Source organism: Microtus oregoni, unplaced genomic scaffold, assembly GCF_018167655.1.
Source record: "Microtus oregoni isolate MIOR12 unplaced genomic scaffold, Mior012 000006F_ref0000085, whole genome shotgun sequence".
NCBI lineage: Eukaryota > Metazoa > Chordata > Mammalia > Rodentia > Cricetidae > Microtus > Microtus oregoni.
Window position 1 is genome coordinate 21213143 of NW_024543065.1, and position 11576 is coordinate 21224718.

Genomic DNA, 11576 nt, shown 5'->3' on the forward strand with positions numbered 1-11576 from the left:
CCATGGCTCAAATGAAATTTATTCCTTTTACCAATTTTATTTAACTTTTAATATTCTATTGGAGAATTTTGTATAATATGTTTTGATCATCTTCACCCATTCTTCCCATTCCCCTCTCACCCAACTTTGTGTCTTTTTTCCTTTTTTTTCTCTGACCAACCAAGGCCAAAGTATACTGCCTAAATCTTATTGGGTGTGTTGTCTTCTACCAGAGTATGATTGATTTACCAGGGCCTATACTTTTAGAGAAAACTGACCTTTCCTCTCTCCGCAGCTTACAGTAGTATCCAAGGTGAAAAATGGAACGTCCTGCCCAGTGCCTCCATGTTGGGATCCAGTCTGCCTTAGACTTGTACAGATCTTGTGTATGGTGTCACAACCAATGTGAGTTCACATGCACAACTGCACGGCTGTTTCCATTTATTGTCATCCACTGCCACTGGCTCTGACACACTTTCTGCCTCCTCCTCTGCAATGTTCCCTGAGCCTTTGCAGGAGGGTGCACAGTCTATATTCTCCACTGAGGGTTGGGCATTCTGTTGTCCCTTATGCTCTGCACCTTGGTGTGTTGCAGGTATAGTGAACCAAAGCAAGCCTCATGCATATGAGGCACATGCTGTTCAAATGCGCTTTATTTCTATGTCCCAACATGCAATTCTTTTGATTCCCAGTATCCAGAATAAAACAGAGTCACAGATAATCACAGAACTGCACAGTGCACTGTGTCACTGGGCTCCGTTGTCCCTGTTGTCCAGGGACACTGTGTGTCAGATACACTGTCAGCCTAGAACATTTGAGAGAAGCTGCAGGCCACTGGGGCTCAGTCCTCTCATTCTCTGAGGAAAATCTAAACTGGCTTTCATTTCTACCCATTTATCTTTTTACCCTCCTGCTATCCCATATTAATTGTAGTACTTCTTGTTATAATGCCTTAATACATGCAGGAGTACATTTTTCCCTAATCTCCCAAGGGAATGTGTAAACAAGGTTAGGGGATGACTCAGTGGGTAATGGCACTTGCTGCACAAGCATAAGGATTTAAGATTGAGATACTCAGCATTATAAAAAAAAAAAACAGGTATGGCTGGGCATGTTAATTCCAGTGCTATGAAGAACAGAGACAGGAGCGTTCCGGGGTTTGCTGCCAACAGTATAGCTGAAAGACAAAACTCAGTGAGCTCTGGGTTACATGGGAGATTCTGTCTTAAAGGAATAAAGCTAAAGGTAATAAAGTAGGATTTGTGACACCCTTCTCTGCTTTTGGAGTAAAAGATTATGTTGTATAGGAAAGAGGACAAAAAATAAGAGTAGAATTGAAAACTAGTACAGACTTCTCAAATTATGATAGGGCTGAGGCCTTATAAACTCCCAGCAAATTAAAGTACATAGCATACAATGATCTTAATACAGCTATGTTTCTGCACAACCATGCTCAGCTGCAGTGAATACTGTGGAGTGCTGATATTTCCCCCTCCATCTCACTGGCCAGCTGGGCTGGTGGCTTCCTGGTTTGGGACAATCGTCTATATTTTGTCAATTATATTTTAAATAAATGCTTATTGGTCAGTAGCCAGGCAGGAAGTATAGGTGGAATAAACAGACAGGAAGTACAGGCAGGTCAATGAGAATTCTGGGAAGAGGAAAGCATGGTGTGTAGTCCTGATCCATCCATAGAAGAAGCAAGATATAACTGTCTCCCTTGCTGAAAAAGGTACCAAGCCACGTGGCTAACATAGACAAGAATAATGGGCTAACATAAGTGATAAGAGTTAATAAGAAGCCTGAGCTAACGGGCCAATCAGTTTATAACTAATATAGACTCTGTGTGATTTCTTTGGGACTTGACAATTGCGGGAACCGGGCAGGACAGAAAACTCAGTCAACAGCTTCTTGCTGCTTTCTGGCCTCCCACCAGGGTATACTCTTTATATAATATAACTAGGCTGGGAACAGATCAAAATTTTAAACCCACAGTGTAGCTGCTAGAGGATATATTTTGCTTATGAACTCTCATGAAGACAGAAAAATTGTGCTTTGGGAACTAGGGTTGTATCTCAGTGGTACAACATTGTATATAAGGGGCCTCGGGTTTGAGCTGCATCACTGAAACACAAAAAAAAATAAATAAATAAATGCCATTGTCCATGGTTGTGGACATTGTTCAAATAAGTATAATATATATTACTTCAAATCATAGGTAAAATATTTTATAAAATCATTGAATATTCAGTGTAAGTGAAAAGAGATAAATTAATATCTGTATAAATAAAACTAATTTTCTTGTAATAAAACATTTAAAACTAAAAAAGAAAAAGGAAAAAAACCTGAAACACCTGTCAAAAACAATGAAGCAAACACATGTGTCAAGTGTTGTAAGTCAGGCATGCCTAACAATAACCCCGCATGGATGCATATTGATGGACCTAATGGTTAAATAGCTTTAAAGTACCTTTTAAAACTTCTTCAGGCTGGAGACAAGGCTCAGCAGTTAAGAGCAGTAGCTGCTCTTCTAGAGGACTGGAGTTCAGTGCCTAGCACCCATATATGACAGTTGACAACCGCCTGTGACTCCAGATTCAGGGGAATGAAACCTTCTTGTGGCCTCTATGAGCATCTGCAACAAACATGCAGGCAAATTAAACACACACATGAGGGCAAACTAAAGAGGAAAAAGGCTTTAATATGTATTATCTGTTCATATTTATTGTATATAGCACTGGATTTTATAAAGACAATTTCTTTTTTGTGGCTTTTCAAGACAGGGTTTCTCTGTAGTTTTGGAGCCTGTCCTGAAACTAGCTCTTGTAGACCAGGCTGGCCTCGAACTCACAGAGATCCACCTGCCTCTGCCTCCCAAGTGCTGGAATTAAAGGCGTGAGCCACTACCGCCCAGCTATAAAGACCATTTCTATCAATTTTTATCATACCCTTTGACAGCATTCACCCAGCCTCTTTATAAGATTTCTGTCATCAAGGGTTAGGACACCTGGGAAACGTGTCAAGAGCCTTAAGCCACCAGAGGAAAGCAAATGAAAACCATGTGAAGATTCTATCTCATCCTGGTCAGAATGGACATGAGAAAGTAAAAAAGTAACAAAAAATACTGGTGAAGCAGTGCGAAAGAACCTGAGTCCTTCAACGATGGAAATGTGAACTCATAAGGAAACAAAAGAATGAAAACAAGATGACTATTTGAACTATCCATATTCTTAGGAATATGTGATAAGAACTCTCTGTCAATATTACCACAGTTATTTATTGCTGCACTGTTCACAAGTATTAGCCAAGTGATAGAATCAGTTCATACAATTTTAATTTGAATTTCTAAGGTTATTGACAAAGAGAGAAATTAATAATTAATGTTTGAGATTTATTTTTATGTTTATTTTATACTTTTTTGTCCTTTAACCTTGGAAACCATTTGCTTTTCTTATTAATTAAAACAGTCTTCATACACACTGCCAGTGAGAGGTAGGTAAAGGTCCTTGATAGAGAGGCCTGGTGGTGTGAGTCAAATTCCTGGAATTCAAGAAAGGTAGGAGAGAGCCAGTTTTACAAAGTAGTCCTAGGTTCTCCATATCACACAACTGATGTGGGACATTCACCTGAGAAGACTGTGGATGTGGGTTTAAGTCAATAGACAGTCTTTATGAGCTGGCCGGTGACTACACTGTGTGCTTGGGATCTCAGTGTAGCACTGCAGTTTTCTCAGGCTGAACTTTTAAACACAAAACCATGTACTAGGTTAACATACTTCAATTACCATGAACACTTAGCCAGAAGGAGAACTAGAAAAGTCAAAAAAGCAAGATTAGCACATAACACAGTCTTTTCCAGAACTATGAACTTTGATGAGTTAAGTCTTTGTTTTTATTTTGGCAGGTGGTACTGTGTACATGCGGAGTTTTATGTTCTGAATGGTACTTCCATCATAGAGTCAGTTGTGCTAAGGTCTCAGGACCTACTATACTCTGGGACATGTTACACAGTGTCTTGCACACCTACACACACACACACACACACACACATATAAAGAGAAAGAGAGAGAACTAAATTTAAATTTCTTAGTAAGTATATTCATAATGATTCTGAATATTTGTGTATGACATCTATTGGACTGTCATAAGCCTTTTCATCATTATAATATTTCACACTTTAGAAAAAGTCTCAGGAGTGGAAGGAGGAACTTGTTTCTATTCTCTACCCATTATCATATGTGGGCTTTTATGTCATATTCCAGTTGAATTCTTTATCTCTTTATCCATTTATCTCCTTCCATAAATCTAAAACCTAGTATCTCTAATGACCCTTAACACATTCAGTTCAAAGACAATCCATATTACAAAATGAGAAATTCTTGGCTGAGCTGTTCATGTCCCTAAGAAGTTTACTCTCATTGACTTCCACATTTTAAATTGCTTTGTTTTTACAATATGAGTTCTTTTACAAACATTGCCTTAGTTTGTAAGCTTGCAACATAAGGGGTGTGTCAATGTTTATTAGTTTAAATTATTCTTCCATTGTGCCCTATCCCCTTATCAGTGAGGAGTTATGCATTAAGTAGTTTTTGAATATCTTGATGAATCAAATTATATAATTTGTGGAAACCTGAGAATCATTATTTAAGAGTGGCTTATGTAGGTAACAGGAGACTAGAGAATAAAAGAACATTTTAGAATCCAGCATACACACACACACACACACACACACACAAACAAACATGAGATAATTTGCATATTTGAAAAATGAAACAGTGTGGAAGGGCATCATAAAGGAAATAAACCTTGAGGCTTGGAAACTGGATTAATACACTCACTTCACAAAACCCTTTCCACTTTCTACTGCTGCAATGCACTTTTACAAGGAAGTAAACAAAGATAGAATGAGGTCAGAAATTATGTTAGGCCCTAAGTAGGATTTATCAACATACCTCAGAGGTAAGGGAACTTGTCACCAAGGCAGACTTCGGCATTGTCATGCTCAATGAAAGAACTGATTCTTGAAAGTTGTTCTTGTTGTGTCCAGATTATGACTCCCAGAGAGACCACCAGAAACCAGAGAATATCAGACTGCAAAAAGCAAGGTTTTTATTCCAAGCTAGCTTGGAACCTGTCTCCAACACCCTGTCACAGTGAGGTAAAAAGGGGTTAAGAGTTCCTTTGTGGGGTTAGTTTTTTTAAAGGCAAAAATCATTAGCAGCCCTTCTGGGTGGTCATGGGGGTTGGTATGGGTGCAAGGTCTTTGTTCCCTCTCCCATCCGTTTAGTCAGCTTGTTCTTTGTTTTCAGAGCAAGGCCACCCTGCCCCTGAGTCAGGTCATCTTTATCAGTCTCCACCAGGTGACCAGGCATCCATGTGCTTTGGAAATTCCCAAGTGGGGGGGGGGGGGGACACACCCTATCTTTCTGGGAACATGAAGCTAGTCTGGGGTTTCTAAATTTAAAACATTCTGCCAGGAAATTTCTTCTCGTCCCTTTGAGAATAAGGGATGAGGGCCTCACCTTCTCCACTTCTCTTGGTCCTAAAGGAACTCAATCATGAGCCTGCTTGCTATAGCTCATATATTTCATTGCCTCTACTGATATTATCATACATTTCAGTTGTTTAAGGCCGGATTGGAGTATACTTCTGTTGCACCATAAATTGTATAGTTCCCAACCTTTGTTTCATATATTTGAGTATTCTATTAATAACATAGGGCCCAAAGGTGAGTATCAGGAGGAAGAGTAACAGAGGACCTATTAGGGACGAGACGAGGGGTGGTGAACCAAGAAGATTTGGAATACCAGGCCTCAAACCAACTCTTGTTGGCTTCATGTTTTCTTTTCCTTTTTTGCTAGGCCTTAGCGGACTTTTGCTATGGAATCTTTTACAATTCCAGAATGGTCTGTAAAAAAGCAGCATTCTTCTCCCAAAGCTGCACATAGCCCCTTTTCTTTTAGGAATAGTAAATCTAGGCCCCTTCTGTTCTGTAGCACCACTTCTGCCAGTGAAGACAGAGATTCTTGCAGGTAGATGATGGAGTCTTCTGTTCTTTGAATATCTTCATCTATTGATATGCAGAGATCCCTATAATAATGCTGTTAGGTGACAAGGGAGGCTGCCCCTGTTCCCAATTGTGCTAAGCTGGTTCCCATCAGGATGGCAAGGGTAAAAGCTGTAACCAGCTCTCTCTTTTGTCTAAGAGCATACTGGGTAGCCTCACTAAGGGTTAGTTAATAACTCCTCAGCAGCATGGTAGGTTACCTTGGGAGCCAGACATACAAGGACACAAAACCCCTTGGTTCGATTCAGCAGAGTCACATGGGCGCAGGGTGTTAGGCCAAAGGAACATGACCACCAGGTATCATTGCTGGAACCAAATATCCTGATTGGTTTGTGAGTGGCATACTGTGATTGCAGAGGGGAAAATAGCAGTTAGGTATTGTCCCTATACATAGTTCCTGACCTGAGACTTGTTCTAGGGTCAAGGAGGCATTTGACTACCATCAGCCTGAGCCCCCCTTTTTTCTCTGCCAATTAGAATTGTTGGTTGGGGCCAACACAACTATTCCTTCATAAAAGGGCAGCCTTGCGCTGTATCAGAGCCAGCAGGAGGCAGTTACTTCTGGCTTGAGACTATTTGGAAGTAAGAATGACTGTTGTAGGACTGTAAACATGGGGTTTTCAAGTTCAGAGGATCTACTAGGTATAGGCCCAGCAACCCAGCATGTCTTTAGTGCTGATAAAATTGAGGCGCTGAAGGCAATTGGCAGGGTTGTGGCAATATTTGGCTTGGAAGGGGAGGAAGAATTTTTCTTATCTCAGCTGGGGTTAATTACCTTACTGGGGCCTAATGCTATGGTCAAGGGAGATGTTGCAACGACCCGCAGGGAGAACAAGATCCCTTTGCCTTCTCCTCCTGGAACATAAAATCGTAATCCCCAAGTTTTGCCTGTTAACGGGTTAGCCCTTTTTCCCTCCTCAGGAAAGGGGATACTGATTTTAGACTCTCCTGGGGTGGTACGAGTAAAAGAGACTAGGTCTCTTTGGCTAGTCCTCCACTGGGAGGCGCTGGTTTCACATCCCCAAGCAGCACAATAAAATACTTCAGATCCCCCACACTGGCGGGTTCTCTTTCCCTCCTGAACAAATATACCAGTCACTATGTCGGAAAGCAGGGTAAGAGTCTTGAAGAGTTCGTTCAGTGTTTTCTCAAGAGTCTTTTGCTAAAGTGCATAGGTCAAAAGTTAGCTGGGAGTACCATGTGTCCAGGGGGTGAACTTCAGAGGGCAACTTTAATGTTTGCCCAGTCTCAGGGTTAATCAGGATCCAGGTTAAGTTCCAAGATGCATGGGGATTTTCAGTACTCCCTGGGTACAGATGAAGTAGCAGGTACCATATCAACAGGGTGAACTGAAGCATAAGAAAATGACCTTAAAAATAACTTTATGAAGATGATTGAGGCCTTTAAAAAAAGAAATGGAAAAAAACAAAAATGGGAGGAAATCAAAAAAATTCTCTTAAAGAATGCCAAGAAAATCAAGGAAAAAAATGAACAGTTGATGGAAACAAGTAAAACTGTTCAAGACCTAGAAACAATAAAGAAAGCATAAATTGAGGAAATTCTAAAAATGTAAAACCTGTGTAATTAAACAAGAACTATACATGCAAGCATCACCAATAGAATACAAGAGATGGAACATATAATCTCTGGCATTGAAGATATAATAGTGTAAACAGATTCATTAGTCAAAGAAAATGTTAAATCTAAAAAATTCCTAACACAAAACATCCAGGAAATCTGGGACACTATGGAGAGATCAAACCTAAGAATAATAGAAATAGAAGGAGAAGAATCCCTGATCAGAGCACAGAAAATATATTCAACAAAATCATTAAAAAAAAATTCCAGTCAAAGGAAGGACATACCTATTAAAGTACAAGAAGTTTACAGAACACAGACTGGAAAAAGTCCCCTAACCACATAATAAAGATACTAAATGTACAGAATAAAGAAAAATCATTAAAAACTGCAAAGAAGAAATTCCAAATAACATATAAAAAAAGACCTATCAGAATTACACTTGACTGACTTCTCAATGGAGACTAAATCCAGAAGAGCCTGGACATACCACTTACAGACTCTAAGAGACCATGGATGACAACCCAGACTATAATACTCAGCAAAACTTTGAATTACAATAAATGGAGAAAACAAGATATTTCATGACAAAGTCAAATTTAATCAATATCTATTCACAAATCCAGTTCTACAGAGGGTACTTGAAGGAAAACTCTAACTAATAGAAGTTAGCTACATCCACAAAAACACAGACAATAGATAATTTTACATCAGAGAGAAACACACACATATACATACATACACAACCACCAAAAAACAGCAACAACAACAAAAATATCAGAAATTAACATTCACTGGTTTTTAATATCTATATCAGTATCAATGTGATCAATTCACCAATAAAAAGACACAGACTAAGAGAATGTCTATGAAAATAGGATCCATCCTTCTGCTGCATAGAATAAATACACCTCAACATCAAAGACAGACATGAAGGATTAAGGTAAAGGACAGAGTACAAGATTGGAATAAGTTTTTTTCAATCAAATGGACTGAAGAAGCAAGCTGGTGTAGCTATTCTAACATCTAACAAAATAGACTTCAAACCAAAATTAATCAAAAGAGATGGAGAAGGACATTATATATTTGTCAAAGGATAAATCCAACAAGATAATGTCTCAATTCTGAACATCTATGCCCCAAATACAAGGACACCCACATTTGTAAAAGAAACATTACCAAAGCTTAAATCACATATCAAACCCCACATTAATTTGGGAGACTTCAGTGCCCCACTTTTACCAATGGACAGGTTCGCCAGGCAGAAACTAAACAAAAATAATAGAACTAACATATGTTATGACTCAAATGGACTTAACAGATATCTACAGAACATTACTCTCAAAAACCAAAGAATATTCCTTCTTCTCAGCACCTCACAGAACCTTCTCCAAAATTAACCACATACTCAGTCAGAAAGTGAGTCTTACCAGATACAAAAACAATTGTAACAACCACCTGTATTTTATCATATCACCATGGGTTAAAGTTGGAGTTTAACAACACAAACTACAGAAAGTCTATGAACTCATGGAAACTGAACAACTCTCAATCGAATTCCAGTGGATCAAGGAATAAATAAAGAAAGAAATTAAAGACTTTCTAGAATTCAATGAAAATGAATGCACAACATATCCAAACTTAAGGACACAATGAAAGGAGTGTTAAGAGAAAAGTTCATAGCACTAAGTGCCTTCAAAAAGAATGTGGAGGAATTTCATACTAGTGACTTAAGAGAATACCTGAAAGCTCTAGAACAAAAGGAAGAAAACATTCCCAAGAGGGGTAGGTGACAGGAAATAATCAAACTGAGGGCTGAAATCATTAAAATAGAAACAAAAAGAACAATAAAAAGATCAATGAAACAGATGATTCTTTGAGAAAACTCAGCATGATAAACAAAACTTTATACAAACCAACTAAAAGACACAGAGAAAATACCCTAATTAACAAAATCAAAAACAAAAAGGGGGTCATAAAAACAGACACTGAAGGTATCCAAATAATCATTAGGTGATACTTTAAGAACCTATACTTCACAAAACTAGAAAAATCTAAAAGAAATTAATAATTTGTATAATGGATGCCACTTACCAAAGATAAATCAAGATCAGATAAAGAGTTTAAATAGATCTGGAACCCCTAAGGAAAGAGAAGTAGTTATTAAGCATATCCCAACCAAAAAATCCAACACCAGACAGTTTTAGTGAAAAATTCTACCAGACTTTCAAAGGAGAGCTAATACCAATATTTCTCAAATTATTTCACAAAATAGAAACAGAAGGAACATTGCCAAGTTTATTTTATGAGGCCACAGTTACTTTATACCCAAACCACACAAAGATTCATCAAAGAAAATTACAAATCAATTTCCCTCATAAGCATTGTGGTAGTTTGAATGTAATTGGGTCCCATAAGCTCATAGAGAGTGGCACTATTAAGAGGTATTGTCTTGTTGGAACAGGTATTACCTTGTTGGAGGAAGTATGTCAATGTGGGAGCAGTATTTAATGTCTCCTCTATGCTCACTATGCCTAGTGTGGACAGACTCCTTCTGCTGTCTGCCAATAACAATATAGAATTCTCATCCCCATCTCCTGGACCATTTCTGCCTGCACACTACCATGTCACACCATGATGATATAGAACTAAGCCTCAAAAATTATAAGATACCCCAATAAAATGTTTTCCTTTATAAGATTCATGTGGTCATAGTGTCTCTTTTCAGCAATAGAAACCCAAGCTAAGACAAACATAGATGCAAAAATATTTTTAAAAAAATACTTAAAACTGAATTCAAGAACACAACAAAAAGATCAGCCTCAATGATCCTTTAGTCTTCATCCCAAGATGCAGGGATGATTAAACACACAAAATTTAGTCCATGTGCTTTGTTGGAAATTATTCTGTAATTATTGGAAATTTCATGTAGGATTTTGTAACAATAGGAGGATACCTCCTCTTTAAAATGATACCATGGGGTTTAGTTCAATGAAAATGTTCCATTAATCATTTCAAATAGGCCATGAAAAACCAAGCCTCAGAAAAATCTGTCTAGAGAGAATTGTTTATAGTATAGAAAAAATCATTCTTTAAAGAATTTAATATTTTTAAAAGTGAAAACATGCAATAAAAAAAATATACAAAAAATTCTAGACTATAAGCAAGGGCATTGGAAATGGTCACCATGCAAGAGTCCTGCAGGCTGGACACTCCACCATGCCCCCACTGGACCTGATAATCTACAAGGCCCACTGTGATCCACAAACCAAAACATCCACCATGGCATCAGTGGCCTCCTGATTGGAGGAAGAGATGAGTATAAAACAGTGCAAGAATACAGTCAACATCCTACAACGCAATATGGCATCACCAGAACCTAATAGTTCTACAACAGCAAGATCTGAACATCTCAGTGCAGAAGTATCAGAAGAAAATGATCTTAAAATGGCTTTATGAAGATGATAGAGGCCCTAATGAAAAATTCTCTTAATGAAATTGAGAAAAACACAAACAAAAAATTGGCAGAAATCAGTAAGTCCCTTCTTGAAAACCAATAAAAAAACAAACAGGTGAAGGAAACAGTTTAAGATTTGAAGATTACAATAGATGCAATAAAGAAAACATGAACTGAGGGAATTCTGGAAATGGAAAGTCAGAGTAAATGAAAAGGAACTAAAGATGTAAGCATAACCAACAAAGTACAAGAGATGGAAGAATCTCAGGTATTGAAGATATGATAGAGAAATCGATTCAAAGGTAAAAGAAAACTTTAAAGCCAACAAAGGCATTATATAAAATGTCCAGAAAATCTGGGACACAATGAAAAGACCAAAGCTAAGAATAATAGGCATAGGAAAAGAAAAGAATGCCAGCTCAAAGGCAAAGAAAATATATTTAACAAATTATAACAGAAAACTTTTCCAAACTAAAGAATGAAATACCTGTGAATG